Source organism: Hyla sarda, assembly GCF_029499605.1.
Source record: "Hyla sarda isolate aHylSar1 chromosome 1 unlocalized genomic scaffold, aHylSar1.hap1 SUPER_1_unloc_14, whole genome shotgun sequence".
Taxonomy (NCBI): Eukaryota; Metazoa; Chordata; class Amphibia; order Anura; family Hylidae; genus Hyla; species Hyla sarda.
The window spans coordinates 520,709-547,397 of NW_026607575.1; the positions used below are offsets into that span (position 1 = coordinate 520,709).

Here is a 26,689-nt window from a genome sequence, read left to right on the forward strand (position 1 = left end):
GGAGGACGGGATATGACAACAATATATGGGGACGGGATATGACAACAATATATGAGGACGGGATATGACAACAATATATGAGGACGGGATATGACAACAATATATGAGGACGGGATATGACAACAATATATGAGGTCGGGATATGACAACAATATATGAGGACGGGATATGACAACAATATAGGAGGACGGGATATGACAACAATATAGGAGGACGGGAAATGACAACAATATATGAGGACGGGATATGACAACAATATATGAGGACGGGATATGAAGTCAAAAGCTTCCTCCTTTGTAGATGTTCCTCCCCAACAAGGATTAGGAAGGAAAAACTGGGCAACACCGGGTACTCCACTACTAATATAATGAAAAACAGCCGAACATGTGTGTCGAAAATACCCAAATTTATATTTAGGTAAATTCACGCGAAGCCTAATATTAAATACATGTTACACTAATAAAAGATACTACAGAAAGATAAAACTTTATAAATTACTACCCAGTAAATTAATCAAAATCATACCTTTAAAAATGATTTGGACCCGGTTGCACCTAAATACAACTTTGACACCAATTCCATGTTGGTTTTGTCTACACCAGTTTTGTTCATCAATAAATGCCGCATTCACTTGGTAAATGTGGCTTAAATATAGACATATCTTAGATACGTTCCTATTGATGTGTGACAAAATGTTGTATGTGGAGCATGTGGCTAATCTTTCTGACCCAAACGTAATAATAAATGTCACTTATTAATAATTGTGCCACAAAGGAACCAACATTTTGGTATAGTTTATGGGGCTCAGTGTATCTTCTGTATTGGAATTCTCTGACTAGCTTCAAAACCGTATTCTTATGTGAAACATTTTCCACATACAGAAAATCAAAGTGGCTTTTCGCCCATGTGCATTTTTTCATGTTTTCTTAGGTCGACCTTAGTAATAAAAGTTTTCACACATTCTGAACATGAATACACCTTATCTCCCATGTGACTTCTCTCATGTCTAACGAGATTCGATTTTTGTGTAAAGCATTTCCCACATTCTGAACATGGATATGGCTTTTCTCCTGTGTGTTTTCTCTCATGTCTAACAAGATCTGATTTATTTATAAAGCATTTCCCGCATGCCGAACACGAATATGGCTTCTCTCCCGTGTGACTTCTCTCATGTCTAAGAAGATCTGATTTATCGATAAAGCATTTCCCACATTCTAAACACGAGTGCATCTTATCCCCTGTGTGAATTCTTTCATGCCTGATGAGATTAGATTTTTGTGTAAAGCATTTCCCACACTCTGAACATGAAAATGGCTTTTCTCCTGTGTGACTTCTCTCATGTATAACAAGATATGATTGATTTGTAAAACATCTGCCGCATACTGAACATGAATAAGGTTTCTCTTCTGTGTGAAATGTTCTGGAAGTAAAAAGATCTGATCTTTTTGAAAACTCTTTCCCACATTCGTTATACAGAATGCTTTTCTCTCCTTTCCGATCTGTCCTTGTGGTAATCATCTGTGATTGCTCAGGAGAAGATTCCTCATGATCAGGGGGATTATTATATGATAGATCTGGATGGACATTAAGGTTAAGGAAGTCCTCTCCTGGGGAGTGCTGCATGATATCTTCATCTCCTTTATAATTCAGCGATAACATGACATTTCCTTCAGAATCCTCCATCTGATGTTCTGTTGGGGTAAAAATGGATTTTAAGATTTTTGTCTCAAACCAATATGTTTTGATAGTCTACCTAAAACAGATGTAAATACAAAAGAGATGGGACATATAATTTTCCTCATTTGGGTCCACTTATGGCTTTGGCTCGAAGAACTGCATCAAAACTGCAAAAAAATAAATAAAATTAAAATAAAACGATCTTCACCCCTTGGGGGTTCTGCATATTTAGAAAGAGAACCTACGGTGAAGACTGCCATCTTCTATCAATCAGACAAAGCTTCTGTAGTAAGAAAACAACTACTCGGGAAGGGAAACCGACAGTATAACTCCAAGTTTCTTTATGAGTTCAGAACATTTCCCTAAGGTGAATGACTGAGACAGACACTGGAGCAGAGGAATCCCCGACTTCTCGTCTTCTAGGGAGGAGACATTACGGAAGGAGATTCCTCCACCATCACCTATTCCATATATTATTCACACTGGTTTGGCATATAACGAGGGTTTTTTTGTTTTTTTTCGTGCATATAGCCCATCCAGAATACCACCTCTGGTGACCCCATCACATTCCCCATGATTCTCTGCTTTAGAGATATGCTTTACATCAAGCCCCATGTATGTAGGCAACAATAGATAGAAGCTGTCCAATTGACATATATAGGAAAAGTTACTGGGCATACACTGTGAACTGTGCAGGGGAGGGGGCGGCTAAGCTTCTATTGTCTTCTATCTACTGGGAGGAGGAGACTGAGCTATTGTCTTCTCTATCCAAGGGGAGGGTGAGGTTGAGCTACTATTGTCTTCCATATATACAGGGGGAAGGCTGAGTTACTATAGTCTTCTCTATTTACAGGGAGGGGAGGCTAAGCTCCTATTGTCTTCTCTATTTACAGGGAGGGGTAGGCAGATCTATTGTCTTCTCTATCTACAGGGGAGGGGGAAGCTAAGCTCCCATTGTCTTTTAGATCTATAGTGGGGGAGGCTGAGTTTATATTGTCTTCTCTATCTACAGGGAGATGGAGGCTGAGCTCCTATTGTCTTCCATATCTATAGCGGGAGAGGCTGCGTTCTATTGTCTACTCTATCTACAGGAAAAGGAAGAGGGAGGTGGAGTTCATATTGACTTCTATATCTATAGCGGGTAGGCTGAGCTCCTATTATCTTCACTATCTACAGGAAGAGGGAGGCTGAGCTCCTATTATCTTCACTATCTACTGGTGTCACCTCTTCACTGTAATGCTGTACAGATCACTTTCCCAGCAGCCTCCTCCTTATCATCACAGTAAACTTACATCTCAGAAGAAAAATATACGGCGTACAGTGTACATATCTTTTATTGATTTTAATTAAATGTATCCATAAAAAAAAAATTGTTTCCATCCATATTCCTGTGTCTGTGTGTCAAACTATGGCGGCCCACGTCCCGAGTCCAGTCCGGTCCTATGCTTATATACAGAGGAGGGGGCCCTCTATAAACTATAACTTGTCTCACCGTAGCTGATAAGCAGAAATGTTCTAATACATAGTATCACTCTATAACTGTATGTACTGGATATAAGGAAATACTGAAATAGTACCGATGCGGGTTTCGCTAGGCTTAATGAAGGACCCTAGTATTATATAATAATTATTCTGCTGTCCTATTGTTAAGTATTGTATTATATTTAATCTAAATACAGCTCTGGAAAAAACTAAAACCTCTCCTGCTTCGGTAACTAACTGAACCGAATGTAATCTAATGAGTTTAAAGTATAAAAACCACCTCTGTGGTCCTCGCTATCCCCCCACTGTGGTCCTCACTATCCTCCCTCTGTGGTCCTCACTATCCTCCCTCTGTGGTGATCATTATCCTCCTGCTGTGGTTCTCACTATCCTCCCGCTGTGGTGATCACTATCCTCACACTGTAGTCCTCACTATCCTCCTGCCGTAGTGATCACTATCCTCCGGCCCTGGTCCTAAATATCCTCCCACTGTGGTTCTCACTATCCTCCCGCTGTGGTGATCACTATCCTCACACTGTAGTCCTCACTATCCTCCTGCCGTAGTGATCACTATCCTCCCGCCCTGGTCCTAACTATCCTCCCGCTGTGGTTCTCACTATCCTCCCGCGTGGTCCTCACTATCCTCAGCGCTAATAAGGAACAGGACACTGTGGACAATGAAGCTACTGACTGATGGATGATGAGAATGACCGTAACTCAACAACCGTAGGACAACACCAAGTAATCTACAAAAACAATGGCAAACAACAACTAGGGGGGAGAGGGGACGGCAAGCATTGTTCGAAACTGGCTCCAACAAGGGGCAGGGCTGAAATAGTGCAAAGCTACAAAAATGCCCTCAATGAGGAGCAAGGAAGTAACTTAGCCCAACACTTGTTGTCTAATGAGTAGACGGAAACCTGGAGAGGCCTACGAGCCACAATGTGAAATTTGGTGAATGATCGGTGATGATCTGGAGATCTTTCGTCAAGGTTGGAATCGGGCAGATTTGCCTTTTTGAAGAACATATGAATCAATGCAGGTAAATGGCTATCCTGGAAGAAGACCTGGTTTCTTCTGCTCTGACAATGTTCTCAGCTCCAAGAATTGGTTCTTCCAGCAGGACAGTTGTTCCATGTCACACAGCCAGGCGGAGGACCAACAGTTCAAGATCCCGTCATGGCCAGACCAGTCTCCAGATCTGAACTTGTAATATCTGTTTTTGGGAGTTGGCGTGTATTCACACCTGCTTTTCATGTCTGACCAGTTTTTTCATGCTGCGTACTTTGGTGAGGACAGTGTTAAAGCATGACAGCCGTGGGCCAACCCCCACAGCACACACACACACAGTTGGAACTAAATGTTCCCAATGCTGGCCAGTGGAGTACCCCTTTTATGTTTCCAGCCAATAGTCTTCCGGGCGGGGTTATTTTGTCCCCAGCTCTGCTAGTATTTGTTGCTGCCAATGTGCACTATGTTTGCTCTATGTTTGAGGTCTCCCCTTAGTCTGTCACATGTATTATGGCTTCTTATCCTGTATGTAGATTTTAACCTTGTTAGGTTTGTACTGTGCTCAGGATTTTAGTGTTATGTACATATTTAGTGTACCTTATTTACCTTACCATGTTCAGATTGGATTCAGTTATCAGTCCTGTTGAGTTCTTGTATAAGTCCTGTATAGTTATTGTTCTTAGTCCAGTATTTAGTATTCATGTTTAGTCTTTACCTATATTCCTCCATGTTTTGGAGTTTGGCTTTTGTAGTTTTTCTTGGAGTCTGTTTAGACTAATCCGGTTCTCAGTCAAGTGTTCAGTATTTAGTTATTCCTGTTTTGTTCTTGAAGTCTGTTTAGACTAATCTGGTTCTCAGTCCAGTGTTCAGTATTTAGTGATTCCTGTTTATAATCTATACCTGTATTCCTCCATGTTATGGAGTTTGGCTTTTGAAGTTTTTTTTTTTCCCTGCCTAGTGTGAATTGTGTTCTAGTAATCCTGACCTGTATGGTGTGACCATCAGTTCACCCGTTCATCCCCTGTATATTTCGGTCCTGTTTAGTCGTGTTATATTCATCCTGTTTTCCAGTCTTGTACATATTATCATATCTGCCGTTAATCTTGTCTCTGGTTCCTGAACCGATTGTCAGTTTGCTATATCCTGTTTTGGTATTCGTGCTTGTTGGTTATTGTGTTAACCTCTTGTGTTCTTGACTTGTACCCCGGCTTTGTACAGTTCCCGTTTATTATTTTGACTCTGAAGTCCCAGTACAATAGCGCACTGGATGGACGGTCTTCGTGCTTGTAGATCTGTCGCATAGGGGGGATATGCAATAGGAAGGGATAGCAGCTTTAGGAAAAGTTAGGGCACACTTCTTCCCTGCCCTACATGACGTGATCATGACAGAACCCCACTGACAAACATCTGGAATATGATGGAGATGGACGGTCACAAGCCATCGAACAAAGCAGAGATTCGTGAATTTTTGTCCCAGGTGGGATTAAAAATCACTTTTTTTCCACCAAATATTCATTTCTGACTCTAAGTAAAAAATTATAATAATAATAATTGGATTTTGAATTTTTATTTTAAATTAGTTTAGCCCTTACATTGATGCACCAGTTGTTAATTTGTACAAAAAAATCTAAATTACAAGATTTATATTTAGAATTTGGGAGAAATGCTGTCAGTAATTTATTAAATAAGATAAAACTGTTCATTTTACTTACATATATGAAACTTATGAAAAGTAAAAGTTTTCCAAGAGCATTATATATTATCATGTTATAATAAAACAGCATAAAGAATGGTTATATAAAATGAAACAAATAATAAATGGATAAGATGAAAAAAAGGCCGAAATACAAAATATGACAAAGTGTATTATAGCCACACGAGTTAAAAATGTAAAAAATATTTATTTAAATTGAATTGAAGCCGAATAGCAAAATGGAGTAAATACATGTTACACTAATAAAGGGCCCTAAAGACTTTTTAAACTACTTATTATTCATAAACAAGATTTGACCCAGTTGAACCTAAATACAACTTTATTATCAATTCCATGTTGGCTTCTAATGCTCCAAAACTAAGAACCAAATATGTCTCTGGCACAAACATTATAATAAATTTGTAATTAATTCAGCACATTATTTTGGTGCATCTTGTAAAACAAGATTACATTTTTGTGTAAAACATTTCCTACATTCTGAACATGGAAACGGCTCCTCTCCTCTGTCAATATCTGAATTACTGGTAAAAGATTTCCCACATTCTGAACATTAATAGGATTTCTCTTCTGCATGACTTCTCTTATGTTTTATGAGATCTGATTTATATGTAAAGCATTTGTCGCATTCTGAACATGAATACGGCTTCTCTCCTGTGTGAATTCTCTCATGTATAACAAGATTTGATTTTTGTGTAAAGCATTTCCCGCATTCCAGACACGAAAATGGCCTCTCTCCTGTGTGTATTCGCTCATGTTCAACAAGGCTTGATTTTTTGGTAAAACATTTCCCACATTCTACACATGAATACGGTTTCTCGCCTGTATGAGTTCTCTCATGTTTAACAAGATCTGATTTAGTGGTAAAACATTTCCCACATTCCGAACACGAATACGGCCTCACTCCTGTGTGAATTCTCTCGTGTTTAACAAGGTTAGATTTTTTTGTAAAACATTTTCCACATTCTGAACATGAATACGGCATCTCTCCTGTGTGGAGTATCTCATGTTTAACAAGACTTGATTTGTCTGTAAAACATTTTTCACATGCTGAACATGAGTACGGCTTCTCTCCAGAGTGTCTTCTCTCATGAGTAGCAAGATTTGATTTATTTGTAAAACATTTTCCACATTCTGAACATGAATACGGCTTCTCTCCTGTGTGAATTCTCTCATGTATAACAAGATACGATTTGCTTGTAAAACATTTCCCACATACTGAACATGAATATTTCTTCTCTCCTGCGTGAATTCTTCTGTGTGTAAAATTTGGTCTTCTCATGGTAACAAGGTGTGGTTGGTGACAAGAAGGTTCCCCATGATCAGGGGGATTATTATATGATAGATCTGGATGGACATTAGGGGTAAGGAGGTCTTCTCCTGAGGAGCGCTCCATGATCTCTCCATCTTCTCTTGAGGAGCGCTCCATGATCTCTCCATCTTCTCCTTTATCATTCAGGAATAACATGAAGTTTCCCTCAGAATTCTTACTGGGATTTTCTGTTGGGGTAAAAATTTATTTAAAATTTTTTTTTTTTTTTCAAAATATAATTTGTGTTAGGTCAGTAACACACATGCAGTTATTTAATTTAGTTTTTTTTATAGTCCACAAAAACAAGAAAACATTTATCAGTCTCCTCTTTATACCTTTTCTTTATTTTGGGTACGTTTATGGCTTTGGCTCTAAAAACTGCATCAAAACTGCCGCAAAAACGTCTTGTGTTTGATTTCGGCCTTAAAGGGGTATTACCTTTTGCTTCTTTATCCTGATATTCCTGCTCCTTTACTTTGCTCATTGACTAGGTTACAGACACCTGCTCCCCTTGTTGACTAGGTTGCAAACCATTGCTCCCCTCGGTGACTAGGGTACAGATTACTGCTCCCCTTGTTGACAAGCTTACAGACCACTGCTCACCCTTGTTGACTTGCTTACAGACCACTGCTTCCCTTGTGGACCAGGTTACAGACCATTCCTCCCCTTGTTGACTAGGTTACAGACCACTGCTCGCCCATGTTGACCAGGTTACAGACTACTGCTCGCCCTTGTTGACCAGGTTACGGACTACTGCTCGCCCTTGTTGATTTGCTTACAGACCACTGCTCCCCTCGTGGACCAGGTAACAGACCACTGCTTTTCTTGTTGATTAGGTTACAGACCACTGCTCCCCTTGTTGACTTGCATACAGGCCACTATTTCCCTTGTTAACTAGGTTACAAACCCCTGCTCCCCTTGTTAACTAGCTTACAGACCACTACTCCCCTTGTTGACTAGGTTACAGACCACTGCTCCCCTTGTTGACTAGGTTACAGACCACCGCTCCCCTTTAGAAGTGGTGGTCAGGCTGGTGTGAGTGTGTATATATATATATATATATATATATATATATATATATATATATATGTCCAAAAATAATTAACTTGACGTGCCTTACCATTTTACCTTAGTTGAGATGAGGATACTCCTTTAACAAGATAACGTTCTGCGAGACATAGCTGCCATCTTTTGGACATGGCAATGATCTGTAGAACCTAATGGCTCCACCGTCACCAGATATCAGCAAAACTTCAACTCCCAGCATGCCCGGACAGCCAGCGGCTGTCTGGGCATGCTGGGAGTTGAAGTTTTGCAACAGCTGGAGGAAATTGTCTTTTACACAAATCAGTGTCAAATAGCTCCTGCCTGATGATCGTGGATCTGAAGGATCAGGTTACACCAAAAGTTAAAAAAGCTAAATAAACAAAGAAACCCTTTAAATGCCACTTTAGAAGATTCCCGTAGCCATATATAGTATAAGAGGAGTGAGGGTGCACTATCCCCCCACTATCAGTGCCCCCTACGCTCTATGAACTTTAAAGACTCATAGATTGGCTGATGACTGGTGTCTGGTGACTGCCTTCTCCTTTATATGTAACCACCCTTATATATATCATGCTTGAGAAAGGAGGCAAGAAGTCTCAGAAACGTTGCAATTTGTGTTGTGAGGATGCAATAAACACTGCACTTTATAGAACTTCCATGTGTGCTGCGATCCTTTCCTTTGGAAATATATAACATGGCTGGACAATTGTATATACAAAGCACGTTCTGCTTTTTGTTTTATTTTGGTTAACTACAGAAAGCCAGCAGTCAAAAACAACAGAGCTGCGCAGTACAAAATCAGAACCAGAAGAAGAGAGTGTGGAAAACCTAGAGAGTGGTGCGGTACAATATCAGCAGGTATGAGGCAAGGTCAGTTCACAAGCAGAGGTCAGAGAATAGCACAGAATACAGAACGCCAGAGAAGGGGACAATCCACACTGATAGTCATAATACTAAGCAGCTGACTAGCTTAAATTTACCACGCATTGTGAGCACACAGCAACGAATGGCCCCTGTGACATGAACGGAACAGGACGATGAGAGACGCCGACAGCCGGGTGTGCAAGGAGCTAAGGCAGAAACTGGAACCAGGCCAAGTTCATATATTACAGGACTCTCAAAGGTCTAAATCCATCCTCCCACTTCTCCTCCAATTTAGGTAGGTTTATTTGGCACCACCAGGGGGAGCTATGTGAGACAGGGTAGAGTCTAGGGAAGTCCAGCCTGGCCTGTCTATCAATACACAGTAGTCCTGGATCCCCCCTCAGTGGATAACACAGCCGTCAGGAAGCACTCTGATGGGGGAATGTTTTTGTTTTTTTTCTCCTTCAAGGGGGGGGGGGTGTAGAATTACATGCACACCCAGATAATTGATATAATTGTGTCTGTAATGACCAGAAGTATAACGTTACTTGGTTAAAAATTAGGAGGTAACATAAAACATAATTTTTCATAATATACATAAAGCACATATTCCCTCTTTCACATCCGGCAGAAGGAGCAGTGAAGATCTGAGCTCACCCCAAACCCCTGGCACTACCAACTTGGACGATCAGCCCTAAAGGGCGGACCCCAACTGGGCGATGCTCCCTACACTGGACTACGTGCACGGAATGTCAAGGAAATTCGGTTAGGCCAGGTCAGCAGCACGCATACAGATAGGTACAGAATCAGCAAAGGGTTAACCATGGAAAACCAGCAATGGAAACCAAGAAGGCAGCGCGGTACAAAATCAGAACAAGAAGAAACATCAGGAAAAACAAAGGTCAAATACAGAGAGTGATGTGATACAAAATCAGCAGGCAGGAGGCAAAGTCAGTTTGCACCTTGGACCTTCCTAGAAGGCAACTGAGAATTTACATATTTGTAAAGTCGTGATGTCAAGGCATGCCCCTTCATGGCATCACGTCAAGTCCCCTCCATTAATGTCTATGGGAGGGGGCTTGATGAGTAATGCCATGAAGGGGCGTGGCGTGACATCACGAGGGGGCGTGGCCGTGATGTCGTGACCGCTGCTCCGAACCTTCTGAATCGGATGTACAGAAGGCTGAGGCATGGATATACCCCTTTAACGCTCTGCTGAGTTTATATGGTTTCGTTTTTTTTTTTTTTTTTTGGAAACACTCCCCTTTTTCCTGATGGCCAAGCCCCTTTGTAGGGTTTTCTATGTAAAGTGGAGAGTTAGTAGAGTTTTTTGGATTTTTTTTTGTTGGACAATCTGGCCTTGGGTTATGAGGCACCAAGGAAAGGGGTAATAGATTTCTGGGGTTGAGAGCCTCAGCTTCTAAATGATGGACTATTCTGGGTTGGTCGATTACATAAAATCACAATGAAAGGAATCTGAATCTGTGGTTATACCATGAAAGAATGTACAAAAGGGGGGTGAATACTTATGTAAGACACTGTACATTATTATGGGGGCATTATTATTATAGGGACTTAACAACATTAGAGATAAGCTTTACAGCAAGCTCCGTGGACATAGGCAACAATAGACAGGACCTGTCCCAATGACTTGAAAAGTATATGTTATTAGGCACATGTCATTCCACACGGGAGGGGGAGGCTGAGCTCCTAATGTCTTCTACATCTACAGGTGAGGAGGAGGCTGAGCTCCTAATGTCTTTTCTATCTACTCATGTCACCTTTCAAAATAATGCTGCACATTATCCTCACAGACATCTCAGCTTAATTTTTGGCTTAGTGACCTAATTCTACAGTTGCTCAGTACTAAAATTCCCAGAATGCATTGCTTTTCCTAAGCATAGTCATCCCACCCTGTCTACCCCTCTCCCACCAATTCCCTGCCCTGAGCTGCTACAGAATGTTGCTCAACACAACAGAATCTCTCTCCAAACAGCAAATTTGCAAAAACTGCTGCATTCATCCCGTCTGTTCCTCTGCTTGTGACATTGATCACACCAGGAACTATTTGTGTAAATGTGTATATAAAAGGGAGATGTTGATGTAACTGTAGAAGCTGGTCGAAGGTGTTCTCAGGGGGCGGGGCTTGAACTCAGAGACTAGATCAAGCTACGCCTTCTGAGACAATAGAGGAAGATGAGATGTATCAGGAGAGGAGGAGGAGGAGCAGGGGATGAAGACAAAACAAAACTGATAATGAGTGGACTACACAACTTCCTGTCAGGAGCTGGAAAGCTGCTGAGACAACACCACATTGACAATAAGAGGACTACATAACTTCCTATCAGGTGTAAATCGAGTAAAAACATGATGGAGCCAGAACAATTTGAAACAAAACTACATTAGGTAAGTGAATTTTCTAAAAATAAAATACCCCTTTGTGAAACCTCTGAATTGCATTTGTAAAACCACTTTTACATACCTTGGGTAACACCTCCTGAAAATTCCCCCTTCACTTCCCTCATATAAGCATCATCGCTACTCATCATCTCTTCTTCTGCTTCATCCTCTACTTTAATGATCGTCAGATCTACCCCATAATGGATCTCTAGGACATTTCCCTCTGGACAGTCCTGGGAATACAGAGGGCGGGGACACCTCTCGGGTGGATTTCTATCAATGACTCCATCTGTAGGGAACACACAGGGAATGCATACATCAGTGCTGGATAGATTTCTATGTTACTAGGTAGTGAGAGTGATATCTATATATATATATATATATATATATGTATATATATATATATATATGTATATATATATATATATGTCTCTTCTTACCTTGTGATGTGAGGGGCCGGTGATCCTCCATCATGACTTTGTCCTGGTACAGATCCTTGTGTCCTTCTACATACTCCCACTCCTCCATGGAGAAATAGACCGCCACATCCTGACACCTTATAGGAACCTGATACACAATGATATCGTCATCACCAGACCCCTCCATTACTGTATAATGTCCCAGCAGTGTCACCTCTCTAATCATCACCAGGCCCCTCCATTACTGTATAATGTCCCAGCAGTGTCACCCCTCTAATCATCACCAGACCCCTCCATTACTGTATAATGTCCCAGCAGTGTCACCTCTCTAATCATCACCAGACCCCTCCATTACTGTATAATGTCCCAGCAGTGTCACCTCTCTAATCATCACCAGACCCCTCCATTACTGTATAATGTCCCAGCAGTGTCACCTCTCTAATCATCACCAGACCTCTCCATTACTGTATAATGTCCTAGCAGTGTCACCTCTCCAGTCATCACCAGACCCCTCCATTACTGTATAATGTCCCAGCAGTGTCACCTCTCCAGTCATCACCAGACCCCTCAGTTACTGTACAATGTCCCAGCAGTGTCACCTCTCCAGTCATCACCAGACCCCTCCATTACTGTATAATGTCCCAGCAGTGTCACCTCTCTAATCATCACCAGACCCCTCCATTACTGTATAATGTCCCAGCAGTGTCACCTCTCCAGTCATCACCAGACCCCTCCATTACTGTATAATGTCCCAGCAGTGTGACCTCTCCAGTCATCACCAGACCCCTCCATTACTATATAATGTCCCAGCAGTGTCACCTCTCTAATTATCACCAGACCTCTCCATTACTGTATAATGTACCAGCAGTGTCACCTCTCCAGTCATCACCAGACGCCTCCATTACTGTATAATATCCCAGCAGTGTCACCTCTCCAGTCATCACCAGACCCCTCCATTACTGTATAATGTCCCAACAGTGTCACCTCTCTACTCATCACCAGACCCCTCCATTACTGTAGAATGTCCCAGCAGTGTCACCTCTCCAGTCATCACCAGACCCCTCCATTACTGTATAATGTCCCAGCAGTGTCACCTCTCCAGTCGTCACCAGACCCCTCCATTACTGTATAATGTCCCAGCAGTGTCACCTCTCCAGTCATCACCAGACCCCTCCATTACTGTATAATGTCCCAGCAGTGTCACCTCTCCAGTCATCACCAGACCCCTCCATTACTATATAATGTCTGTTACGCCGAGCGCTCCGGGTTCCCGCTCCTCCCCGGAGCGCTCGCTACACTCTCGCTCCCGCAGCGCCCCGGTCAGATCCACTGACAGGGTGCGCTGCGATACCGCCTCCAGCCGGGATGCGATTCGCGATGCGGGTGGCGCCCGCTCGCGATGCGCACCCCGGCTCCCGTACCTGACTCGCTCTCCGTCGGTCCTGTCCCGGCGCGCGCGGCCCCGCTCCCTAGGGCGCGCGCGCGCCGGGTCTCTGCGATTTAAAGGGCCACTGCGCCGCTGATTGGCGCAGTGGTTCTAATCAGTGTGTTCACCTGTGCACTCCCTATTTATACCTCACTTCCCCTGCACTCCCTCGCCGGATCTTGTTGCCATTGTGCCAGTGAAAGCGTTCCCTTGTGTGTTCCTAGCCTGTGTTCCAGACCTCCTGCCGTTGCCCCTGACTACGATCCTTGCTGCCTGCCCCGACCTTCTGCTACGTCCGACTTTGCTTCTGTCTACTCCCTTGTACTGCGCCTATCTTCAGCAGTCAGAGAGGTTGAGCCGTTGCTAGTGGATACGACCTGGTCACTACCGCCGCAGCAAGACCATCCCGCTTTGCGGCGGGCTCTGGTGAATACCAGTAGTGACTTAGAACCGGTCCACTAGCACGGTCCACGCCAATCCCTCTCTGGCACAGAGGATCCACCTCCTGCCAGCCGGCATCGTGACAATGTCCCAGCAGTGTCACCTCTCCAGTCATCACCAGACCCCTCCATTACTGCATAATGTCCCAGCAGTGTCACCTCTATAATCATCACCAGCCCCCTCCATTACTGTATAATTTCCCAGCAGTGTCACCTCTCCAGTCATCACCAGACCCCTCCATTAATGTATAATGTCCCAGCAGTGTCACCTCTCCAGTCATCACCAGACCCCTCCATTACTGTATAATGTCCCAGCAGTGTCACCTCTCTAATCATCACCAGACCCCTCCATTACTGTATAATGTCCCAGCAGTGTCACCTCTCTAGTCATCACCAGACCCCTCCATTACTGTATAATGTCCCAGCAGTGTTACCTCTCCAGTCATCACCAGACCCCTCCATTACTGTATAATGTCCCAGCAGTGTCACCTCTCCAGTCATCACCAGACCCCTCCATTACTGTATAACGTCCCAGTAGTGTCACCTCTCCAGTCATCACCAGACGCCTCCATTACTGTATGTCCCAGCAGTGTCACCTCTCTAGTCATCAGACCCCTCCATTACTGTATAATGTCCCAGCAGTGTGACCTCTCCAGTCATCACCAGACCCCTCCATTACTGTATAATGTCCCAGCAGGGTCACCTCTCCAGTCATCACTAGACCCCTCCATTACTGTATAATGTCCCAGCAGGGTCACCTCTCAAGTCATCACCAGACCCCTCCATTACTGTATAATGTCCCAGCAGTGTTACCTCTCCAGTCATCACCAGACCCCTCCATTACTGTATGTCCCAGCAGTGTCACCTCTTTAGTCATCAGACCCCTCCATTACTGTATAATGTCCCAGCAGTGTGACCTCTCCAGTCATCACCAGACCCCTCCATTACTGTATAATGTCCCAGCAGGGTCACCTCTCCAGTCATCACTAGACCCCTCCATTACTGTATAATGTCCCAGCAGGGTCACCTCTCAAGTCATCACCAGACCCCTCCATTACTGTATAATGTCCCAGCAGTGTCACCTCTCCAGTCATCACCAGACCCCTCCATTACTGTATAATGTCCAGCAGGGTCACCTCTCCAGTCAGCAGCTCAGTGATCCTTTGGGTGAGTTCTAGGATCTTCTTCTCATGTATCAGTGAGTGAGGTGGAGGCTCCATGATGGTGCCCCGGGCCCTGCTCCCTCCTCCTGACTCATGGAGATGGCTGCTGGGGGCCACACACTCCCCCCATGTCTTCTTCACTATGGTGTAATCCTGTGTATGGAGAGAGACAATGAGGGGCCTGACCCCAGTATTCCTCCATCACTACAAAGAGGAGATTGTGCCCCCTGTATAGAGCTCTAGTGAGCACATCTGGAATACTGGGGTCAGTTCTGGAGACCTCACCTACAAAGAGACATCCAGAACATAGAGCGGGGCCAAAGATGGGGGACAATAATGGTGAAAATGTAGATGGGACAGCAATGGTGGAAATGTAGATGGGGCCAACAATGGTGGAAATGTAGATGGGGCCAACAATGGTGGAAATGTAGATGGGGACAACAATGGTGGAAATGTAAATGAGGGGACAACAATGGTGGAAATGTAGATGGGGGCAACAATGGTGGAAATGTAGATGAGGGGACAACAATGGTGGAAATGTAGATGGGGGACAACAATGGTGGAAATGTAGATGGGTCACCTCACCTCTCCAGTCAGCAGGTGGAGGATCTCCAAGGTGAAGTGTAATATTCTCTTAGTCATCTCATTCCTGTCCTTCTCCATCCTTGGGGGGTCATTCAGGAGAAGAGGAGACAACTGGGTCAGCTGGAGGGGAAGAGGAGGAGCCTGAATAACAGAACCAAGACACACTGTAACAAACCTCCTCCTCATGTAATCTCCATACTACTGGGGTGACACACTGTAACAAACCTCCTCCTGGGGTGACACACAGTCACAAACCTCCTCCTCATGTAATCTCCTTACTACTGGGGTGACACACTGTAACAAACCTCCTCCTCATGTAATGTCCTTACTACTGGGGTGACACACTGTAACAAACCTCCTCCTCATGTAATGTCCTTACTACTGGGGTGACACACTGTAACAAACCTCCTCCTCATGTAATCTCCTTACTACTGGGGTGACACACTGTAACAAACCTCAAAACATGTAGTAACGACAGCTCACCCAGATAAGCTTCCACACCTGTGAACGGTCCTACCCCCAGCTTCACTGCAGAACAATATGATGAGGAAAATGTCCAGCATCCAGGTTGAAGTAAAACAGGGTATTACTTTATTGGATACGTTGCATAAACACGATAAAACCTCTGACACGTTTCACGCTTAGTCATAGAGTAACAAACATTGCTATACTGCTTGACGAGCTCCACAGACCAAAAAGGGTGAATATTTGGATTAAAAGACTTTGCTACTATGGAAGACGCCGTTCCGGACACGATGGGAGCTGTAGGAGGAATTACTGGCTAAGCACAAGGCGCAATACTATAGTCCGCTCCGTATGTGTACGTAAACCAGTCACTCCAAGAAATACAGGACCTACGGATATGTTGTGTTTATTCAAAGAAATGGAGACATCACTTGCCAAGGAAATGAAAGTTTGTTGGAACCACAAAACCCTTTCCACGTATCTTTTAAAGGACATTGTTCCTGTGGTCGGCGTCTCAGACCAGTGGAAGTAGATTCCCCACAATCTGAAACAAAATGGGAGGCGACTTTACTGGAGAGGAATCAGCCGAAATCACTATGCTCCAAAGCAAGATGGAAAAAATCTAAATGGATTTGGGAGTGTTTCAGGAACATAAGGACTTTAACCCCTTAAGGACCAAGCCGATTTTAACTTTAAAGGGGTACTCCACCCCTAGACATTTTATCCCCCATCGAAAGGACAGGGGATAAGATTTCAGATTGCTGGGGACCCCCGGGATCTCGGCTGCATGACCCACCGGTTGTGGCTTCCGGAAACGCTGGAGTCTTCGGCTCCCGACCACGGTGACGTGAGATTGTGACATCACGACTCCGCCCCCGTGTGATGTCACTCCCCGCCCCCTCAATGCAAGTCTATGGGAGGGGGCGTGACAGCCTCTGCCGGCGAAAGCGAAAGTAAAAGTAAGCCGGCGCTGAAGCGCCCGGCTCTTAACAGCGCCGCGGCTTGCAGCTGCTTATAAGGTGCTGCAAGTACAGGGAATAAGCCGGCGCTGAGAGCGCCCAAGCCGAAGCAGCGCCGCGGCTGACAGCCGCATATAAGGCTCTGAGTAGTGCCCTAAAAGACACACACAATAAAGATTTCCATAGCACATGCCTTATAAACATATGCCCCCTCAGGTGTAGTTGCTCCCCCAGCATAGTCTGGGGTCTCCAGAGGTTGCGAGTCCATACCTGTGGAAAAAAAAGGGGAAAGTACTTACCTCAGTCAGAAGAACTTACCTAAAGGAGTCTTCAGTGAAGTCTTCAGTCAGCTTTTCATCCCTGCATCACGCCTGGCTGCTATGTGCGAGCGAGGCGGCAGAGAAAAAAGGGGGACCCGGACCCATGAGGTACCACCCAGACGTCTGTTGGCCAGAGGGGGTTAACAGCGCATATACGCACCCACGGTCTGTGTCCCCCAATGGAGCAAATAGAGAAAACAGCTATTTTTTTTTTTTTTTTTTACGTTCACGCCGTTCAATGCACAGGATCAATAACATTATATTTTAATACTTCGGAAATTTACGCACGCGGCGAAACCAAATGTGTGTATTTTTTTTTTTTTTTACACTTTATGGGGTAAAATGGGGAAAAAAAAGACATTTTACATTTTTATTGGGGGAGGAGATTTTTCATTTTTACACTTTAATAGTCCCCATAGGGGACAATCTATAGCAATCCTTTGATTGCTAATACTGTTCAGTGCTATGCATAGGACATAGCACTGATCAGTATTATGGTCTATCTTCTGCTCTGGTCTGCTCGATCTCAGACCAGAGCAGGAGATGCCGAGAGATGGACGGAGTCAGGTGAGGGGACCTCCGGCCGCCATGCTGGATGATCGGATCACCGCGGCCCTGCTGGGGGCGATCCGATCATTCATTTAAAGTACCGCACTGCCGCAGATGCCGTAATCACAGCAGAGGTCAGCAGAGAGCACTGTGTTCGTGATGTCACAGAAAATGCATTTCTTTATTGGATTTCTCTTTAGTATACAGGCCCTAAAAAGTACTGGAAGGATTAAGATTTTTTTTATAGAAGTAATTTACAAATCTGTTTAATTTACAGGCACCACTTGATTTAAAAAAAAAAAAAAAAAAAAAGAGAGGTTTCCACGGGAGTACCCCTTTAACCCCTTAACCCCTTAAGGACCGGGGGGTTTTCCGTTTTTGCATTTTCGTTTTTTCCTCCTTGCCTTTAAAAAATCGTAACTCTTTCAATTTTGCACCTAAAAATCCATATGATGCTTATTTTTTGCGCCACCAATTCTACTTTGTAATGACGTCAGTCATTGTGCCCAAAAATCTACGGTGAAACGGAAAAAAAAATCATTGTGCGACAAAATTGGAAAAAAAACGCTGTTTTGTAACTTTTGTGGGCTTCCGTTTCTACGCAGTACATATTTCGGTATAAATGACCCCTTATCATTATTCTGTAGGTCCATACGGTTATAATGATCCCCGACTTATATAGGTTGGAAAAAATCATAACTACATGCAGGAAACGTTTAAAATTGTCATCTTCTGACCCCTATAACTTTTTAATTTTTACGTGTTTGGGCCGGTATGAGGGCTCATTTTTTGCGCCGTGATCTGAAGTTTTTAACGGTACCATTTTTGCATTGATAGGACTTATTGATCGATGATATAAAAAGTGACCAAAAATGCACTATTTTGGACTTTGGAATTTTTTTTGCGCGTACGCCATTGACCGAGCGGTTTAATTAATGATATATTTCTATAATTCCGACATTTCCGCACGAGGTGATACCATATATGTTTATTTTTATTTACACTGTGGGTTTTTTTTTAAATTGGAAAAGGGGGATGATTCAAACTTTTAATAGGGGAGGAGTTAAATGATATTTATTCACTTTTTTTTCCACTTTTTTTTTGCAGTGTTATATATAGGAGACTATAACACTGATCACACTGATCTCTTATACTGATCATTATTATCCCATAGGAGACTATAACACTGCACACACTGATCTCTTATACTGATCATTATTATCCCATAGGAGACTATAACACTGATCACACTGATCTCTTATACTGATCATTATTATCCCATAGGAGACTATAACACTGATCACACTGATCTCTTATACTGATCATTATTATCCCATAGGAGACTATAACACTGCACACACTGATCTCTTATACTGATCATTATTATCCCATAGGAGACTATAACACTGATCACACTGATCTCTTATACTGATCATTATTATCCCATAGGAGAATATAACACTGATCACACTGATCTCTTATACTGATCATTATTATCCCATAGGAGACTATAACACTGCACACACTGATCTCTTATACTGATCATTATTATCCCATAGGAGACTATAACACTGCATACACTGATCTCTTATACTGATCATTATTATCCCATAGGAGACTATAACACTGATCACACTGATCTCTTATACTGATCATTGTTATCCCATAGGGACCTATAACACTGCACACACTGATCTCTTATACTGATCATTATTATCCCATAGGGACCTATAACACTGATCACACTGATCTCTTATACTGATCATTATTATCCCATAGGAGACTATAACACTGCACACACTGATCTCTTATACTGATCATTATTATCCCATAGGAGACTATAACACTGCACACACTGATCTCTTATACTGATCATTATTATCCCATAGGAGACTATAACACTGATCACACTGATCTCTTATACTGATCATTATTATCCCATAGGAGACTATAACACTGCACACACTGATCTCTTATACTGATCATTATTATCCCATAGGAGACTATAACACTGATCACACTGATCTCTTATACTGATCATTATTATCCCATAGGAGACTATAACACTGATCACACTGATCTCTTATACTGATCATTATTATCCCATAGGAGACTATAACACTGCACACACTGATCTCTTATACTGATCATTATTATCCCATAGGAGACTATAACACTGATCACACTGATCTCTTATACTGATCATTATTATCCCATAGGAGAATATAACACTGATCACACTGATCTCTTATACTGATCATTATTATCCCATAGGAGACTATAACACTGCACACACTGATCTCTTATACTGATCATTATTATCCCATAGGAGACTATAACACTGCATACACTGATCTCTTATACTGATCATTATTATCCCATAGGAGACTATAACACTGATCACACTGATCTCTTATACTGATCATTGTTATCCCATAGGGACCTATAACACTGCACACACTGATCTCTTATACTGATCATTATTATCCCATAGGGACCTATAACACTGATCACACTGATCTCTTATACTGATCATTATTATCCCATAGGAGACTATAACACTGCACACACTGATCTCTTATACTGATCATTATTATCCCATAGGAGACTATAACACTGATCACACTGATCTCTTATACTGATCATTGTTATCCCATAGGGACCTATAACACTGCACACACTGATCTCTTATACTGATCATTATTATCCCATAGGGACCTATAACACTGCACACACTGATCTCTTATACTGATCATTATTATCCCATAGGAGACTATAACACTGCACACACTGATATCTTATACTGATCATTATTATCCCATAGGAGACTATAACACTGATCACACTGATCTCTTATACTGATCATTATTATCCCATAGGAGACTATAACACTGATCACACTGATCTCTTATACTGATCATTATTATCCCATAGGAGACTATAACACTGCACACACTGATCTCTTATACTGATCATTATTATCCCATAGGAGACTATAACACTGATCACACTGATCTCTTATACTGATCATTATTATCCCATAGGAGAATATAACACTGATCACACTGATCTCTTATACTGATCATTATTATCCCATAGGAGACTATAACACTGCACACACTGATCTCTTATACTGATCATTATTATCCCATAGGAGACTATAACACTGCACACACTGATCTCTTATACTGATCATTATTATCCCATAGGAGACTATAACACTGATCACACTGATCTCTTATACTGATCATTGTTATCCCATAGGGACCTATAACACTGCACACACTGATCTCTTATACTGATCATTATTATCCCATAGGGACCTATAACACTGCACACACTGATCTCTTATACTGATCATTATTATCCCATAGGAGACTATAACACTGCACACACTGATATCTTATACTGATCATTGTTATCCCATAGGAGACTATAACACTGATCACACTGATCTCTTATACTGATCATTATTATCCCATAGGGACCTATAACACTGCACACACTGATCTCTTATACTGATCATTATTATCCCATAGGAGACTATAACACTGCACACACTGATCTCTTATACTGATCATTATTATCCCATAGGAGACTATAACACTGCACACACTGATCTCTTATACTGATCATTATTATCCCATAGGAGACTATAACACTGCACACACTGATCTCTTATACTGATCATTATTATCCCATAGGCACCTATAACACTGCACACACTGATCTCTTATACTGATCATTATTATCCCATAGGGACCTATAACACTGCACACACTGATCTCTTATACTGATCATTGTTATCCCATAGGAGACTATAACACTGCACACACTGATCTCTTATACTGATCATTATTATCCCATAGGAGACTATAACACAGCACACACTGATCTCTTATACTGATCATTGTTATCCCATAGAAGACTATAACACAGCACACACTGATCTCTTATACTGATCATTATTATCCCATAGGGACCTATAACACTGCACACACTGATCTCTTATACTGATCATTATTATCCCATAGGGACCTATAACACTGCACACACTGATCTCTTATACTGATCATTGTTATCCCATAGGAGACTATAACACTGCACACACTGATCTCTTATACTGATCATTATTATCCCATAGGGACCTATAACACTGCACACACTAATCTCTTATACTGATCATTGTTATCCCATAGGAGACTATAACACTGCACACACTGATCTCTTATACTGATCATTACTATCCCATAGGGACCTATAACACTGCACACACTGATCTCTTATACTGATCATTATTATCCCATAGGGACCTATAACACTGCACACACTGATCTCTTATACTGATCATTGTTATCCCATAGGAGACTATAACACTGCACACACTGATCTCTTATACTGATCATTATTATCCCATAGGAGACTATAACACTGCACACACTGATCTCTTATACTGATCATTATTATCCCCTAGGAGACTATAACACTGCACACACTGATCTCTTATACTGATCATTGCTATCCCATAGGGACCTATAACACTGCACACACTGATCTCTTATACTGATCATTATTATCCCATAGGGACCTATAACACTGCACACACTGATCTCTTATACTGATCATTATTATTCCATAGGAGACTATAACACTGAACACACTGATCTCTTATACTGATCATTGTTATCCCATAGGAGACTATAACACTGCACACACTGATCTCTTATACTGATCATTATTATCCCATAGGAGACTATAACACTGTATACACTGATCTCTTATACTGATTATTATTATCCCATAGGGACCTATAACACTGCACACACTGATCTCTTATACTGATCATTGTTATCCCATAGGGACCTATAACACTGAACACACTGATCTCTTATACTGATCATTATTATCCCATAGGGACCTATAACACTGCACACACTGATCTCTTATACTGATCATTGTTATCCCATAGGGACCTATAACACTGCACACACTGATCTCTTATACTGATCATTATTATCCCATAGGAGACTATAACACTGCACACACTGATCTCTTATACTGATCATTATTATCCCATAGGGACCTATAACACTGCACACACTGATCTCTTATACTGATCATTGTTATCCCATAGGAGACTATAACACTGCACACACTGATCTCTTATACTGATCATTATTATCCCATAGGGACCTATAACACTGCACACACTGATCTCTTATACTGATCATTGTTATCCCATAGGAGACTAACACTGCACACACTGATCTCTTATACTGATCATTATTATCCCATAGGGACCTATAACACTGCACACACTGATCTCTTACACTGATCACTGTTATCCCATAGGAGACTATAACACTGCACACACTGATCTCTTATACTGATCATTATTATCCCATAGGAGACTATAACACTGCACACACTGATCTCTTATACTGATCATTGTTATCCCATAGGAGACTATAACACTGCACACACTGATCTCTTATACTGATCATTATTATCCCATAGGAGACTATAACACTGCACACACTGATCTCTTATACTGATCATTATTATCCCATAGGGACCTATAACACTGCACACACTGATCTCTTATACTGATCATTGTTATCCCATAGGGACCTATAACACTGCACACACTGATCTCTTATACTGATCATTATTATCCCATAGGAGACTATAACACTGCACACACTGATCTCTTATACTGATCATTATTATCCCATAGGAGACTATAACACTGTATACACTGATCTCTTATACTGATTATTATTATCCCATAGGGACCTATAACACTGCACACACTGATCTCTTATCCTGATCATTGTTATCCCATAGGGACCTATAACACTGCACACACTGATCTTATACTGATCATTATTATCCCATAGGAGACTATAACACTGTATACACTGATCTCTTATACTGATTATTATTATCCCATAGGGACCTATAACAATGCACACACTGATCTCTTATACTGATCATTGTTATCCCATAGGGACCTATAACACTGCACACACTGATCTCTTATACTGATCATTATTATCCCATAGGAGACTATATCACTGCACACACTGATCTCTTATACTGATCATTGTTATCCCATAGGGACCTATAACACTGCACACACTGATCTCTTATACTGATCATTGTTATCCCATAGGGACCTATAACACTGCACACACTGATCTTCTATGCTGATCACTGGTTTCTCATAAGAAACCAGTGATCAACGATTCTGCCGCATGACTGCTCATGTCTGGATCTCAGGCACTGAGCAGTCATTCGGCGATCGGACAGCGAGGAGGCAGGAAGGGGCCCTCCCGCTGTCCTGTCAGCTGTTCGGGATGCCGCGATTAGCCGCGGCTATCCCAAACAGCCCGACTGAGCTAGCCGGGAACTTTCACTTTCACTTTTAGCCGCGCGGCTCAGCTCTGAGCGCGCGGCTAAAGGGTTAATAGCGCACGGCGCCGCGATCGGCGCTGCGCTCTATAAGAGGCGGGTCCCGGCTTCACTGTGACGCCGGGCTCGCCATGATATGACGCGAGGTTACTGTGTAACTCCGCGTTATATCAGGAGAGCAGGACCAAGGACGTACCGGTACGTCCTTGGTCCTTAAGGTGTTAAAGGGGTAGTCCAGTGGTCAAAAACTTATCCCCTATCCTAAGGATAGGGGATAAGTTTGAGATCGCGGGGGGTCCGACCGCTGGGGCCCCCTTCGATCTCTCTGTACAGGGGCCAGGCTCTCCGACCAGATAGCGGGTTTTGACCTCCACACGAAGCGGCGGCCGACACGCCCCCTCAAAACATCTCTATGGCAGAGCCGGAGATTGCCGAAGGCAGCGCTTCGGCTCTGCCATAGAGTTGTAATGAGGGGGCGTGTCTCCGTACAGGAGATCACAGGGGGCCCCAGCGGTCGGACCCCCCGCGATCTGCAACTTATCCCCTATCCTTAGGATAAGGGATAAGTTGTTCACCACTGGACTACTCCTTTAAGGACTGAGCCCTTTTTCACCTTAAGGGCTCGGCCGTTTTTGCAATTCTGACCACTGTCACTTTAAACATTAATAACTCTGATGCTTTTACTTATCATTCTAATTCTGAGATTGTTTTTTCGTGACATATTCTACTTTATGTTAGTGGTAAATTTTTGTGGTAACTTGCATCCTTTCTTGTTGAAAAATCCCAAAATTTGATGAAAAAAATGAAAATTTTGCATTTTTCTAACTTTGAAGCTCTCTGCTTGTAAGGAAAATGGATATTCAAAATAATTTTTTTTTGGGTTCACATATACAATATGTCTACTTTATATTTGCATCATAAAATTTATGAGTTTTTACTTTTGGAAGACACCAGAGGCTTCAAAGTTCAGCAGCAATTTTGAAATTTTTCACAAAATTTTCAAACTCCCTATTTTTCAGGTCAGTTCAGTTTTGAAGTAGATTTGAAGGGTCTTCATATTAGAAATACCCCATAAATTACCCCATTATAAAAACTTCACCCCCCAAAGTATTCAAAATGACATTCAGTCAGCGTTTTAACCCTTTAGGTGTTTCACAGGAATAGCAACAAAGTGAAGGAGAAAATTCACAATCTTCATTTTTTACACTCGCATGTTCTTGTAGACCCAATTTTTGAATTTTTACGAGGGGTAAAAGGAGAAAATGTATACTTATATTTGTAGCCCAATTTCTCTCGAGTAAGCACTTACCTCATATGTCTATGTAAAGTGTTCGGCGGGCGCAGTAGAGGGCTCAGAAGGGAAAGAGCGACAAATGGTTTTTGGGGGCATGTCACCTGTAGGAAGCCCCTATGGTGCCAGAACAGCAAAAAAAAAAAAAAAACGCATACCATTTTGGAAACTAAACCCCTCGGGGAATGTAACAAGGGGTAAAGTGAACCTTAATACCCCACAGGTGTTTCACGACTTTTGCATATGTAAAAAAAAAAAATTTTTTACCTAAAATGCTTGGTTTCCCAAAAATTTTACATTTTTAAAAAGGGTAATAGCGGAAAATACCCCCCAAAATTTGAAGCCCAATTTCTCCCGATTCAGAAAACACCCCATATGGGGGTGAAAAGTGCTCTGCTGGCGCACTACAGGTCTCAGAAGAGAAGAGGAGAGAAGAGGAGAAGTCACATTTGGCGTTTTGGAAGCAAATTTTGCTCTGGGGGCATGTTGCATTTAGGAAGCCCCTATGGTGCCAAGACAGCAAAAAAAAAAACACATGGCATACTATTTTGTAAACTAGACCCCTCGGGGAACGTAACAAGGGGTAAAGTGAACCTTTATACCCCACAGGTGTTTCACGACTTTTGCATATGTAAAAAAAGAAAAAAATGTGTAATTAAAATGCTTGGTTTCCCAAAAATTTTACATTTTTAAAAAAGGTAATAGCAGAAAATACCACCCAAAATTTGTAACCCAATTTCTCCCGAGTACGGCGATACCCCATATGTGCCCCTAAACTGTTTCCTTGAAATACGACAGGGCTCCAAAGTGAGAGCGCCATGCGCATTTGAGGCCTAAATTAGGGATTGCATAGGGGTGGACATAGGGGTATTCTACGCCAGTGATTCCCAAACAGGGTGCCTCCAGCTGTTGCTAAACACACAGCATGCCTGGACAGTCATTGGCTATCTGGCAATACTGGGAGTAGTTGTTTTGCAACAGCTGGAGGCTCCGTTTTGGAAACAGTGGCGTACCAGACGTTTTTCATTTTTATTGGGGAGGGGGGTTGTGTAGGGGTATGTGTATATGTAGTGTTTTTTACTTTTTATTTCATTTTGTGTTAGTGTAGTGTAGTGTTTTTAGGGTACAGTCGCACGGGCGGGGGTTCACAGTAG

The 26,689-nt window shown here is 42.4% G+C and overlaps 1 pseudogene; it reads right to left on the reverse strand.

The window, feature by feature from the left end:
* Nucleotides 1-204: 204 nt before the first annotated feature.
* Nucleotides 205-26,689, reverse strand: part of LOC130297987 (oocyte zinc finger protein XlCOF7.1-like) — a 32,174-nt pseudogene continuing 5,689 nt past the window's right edge.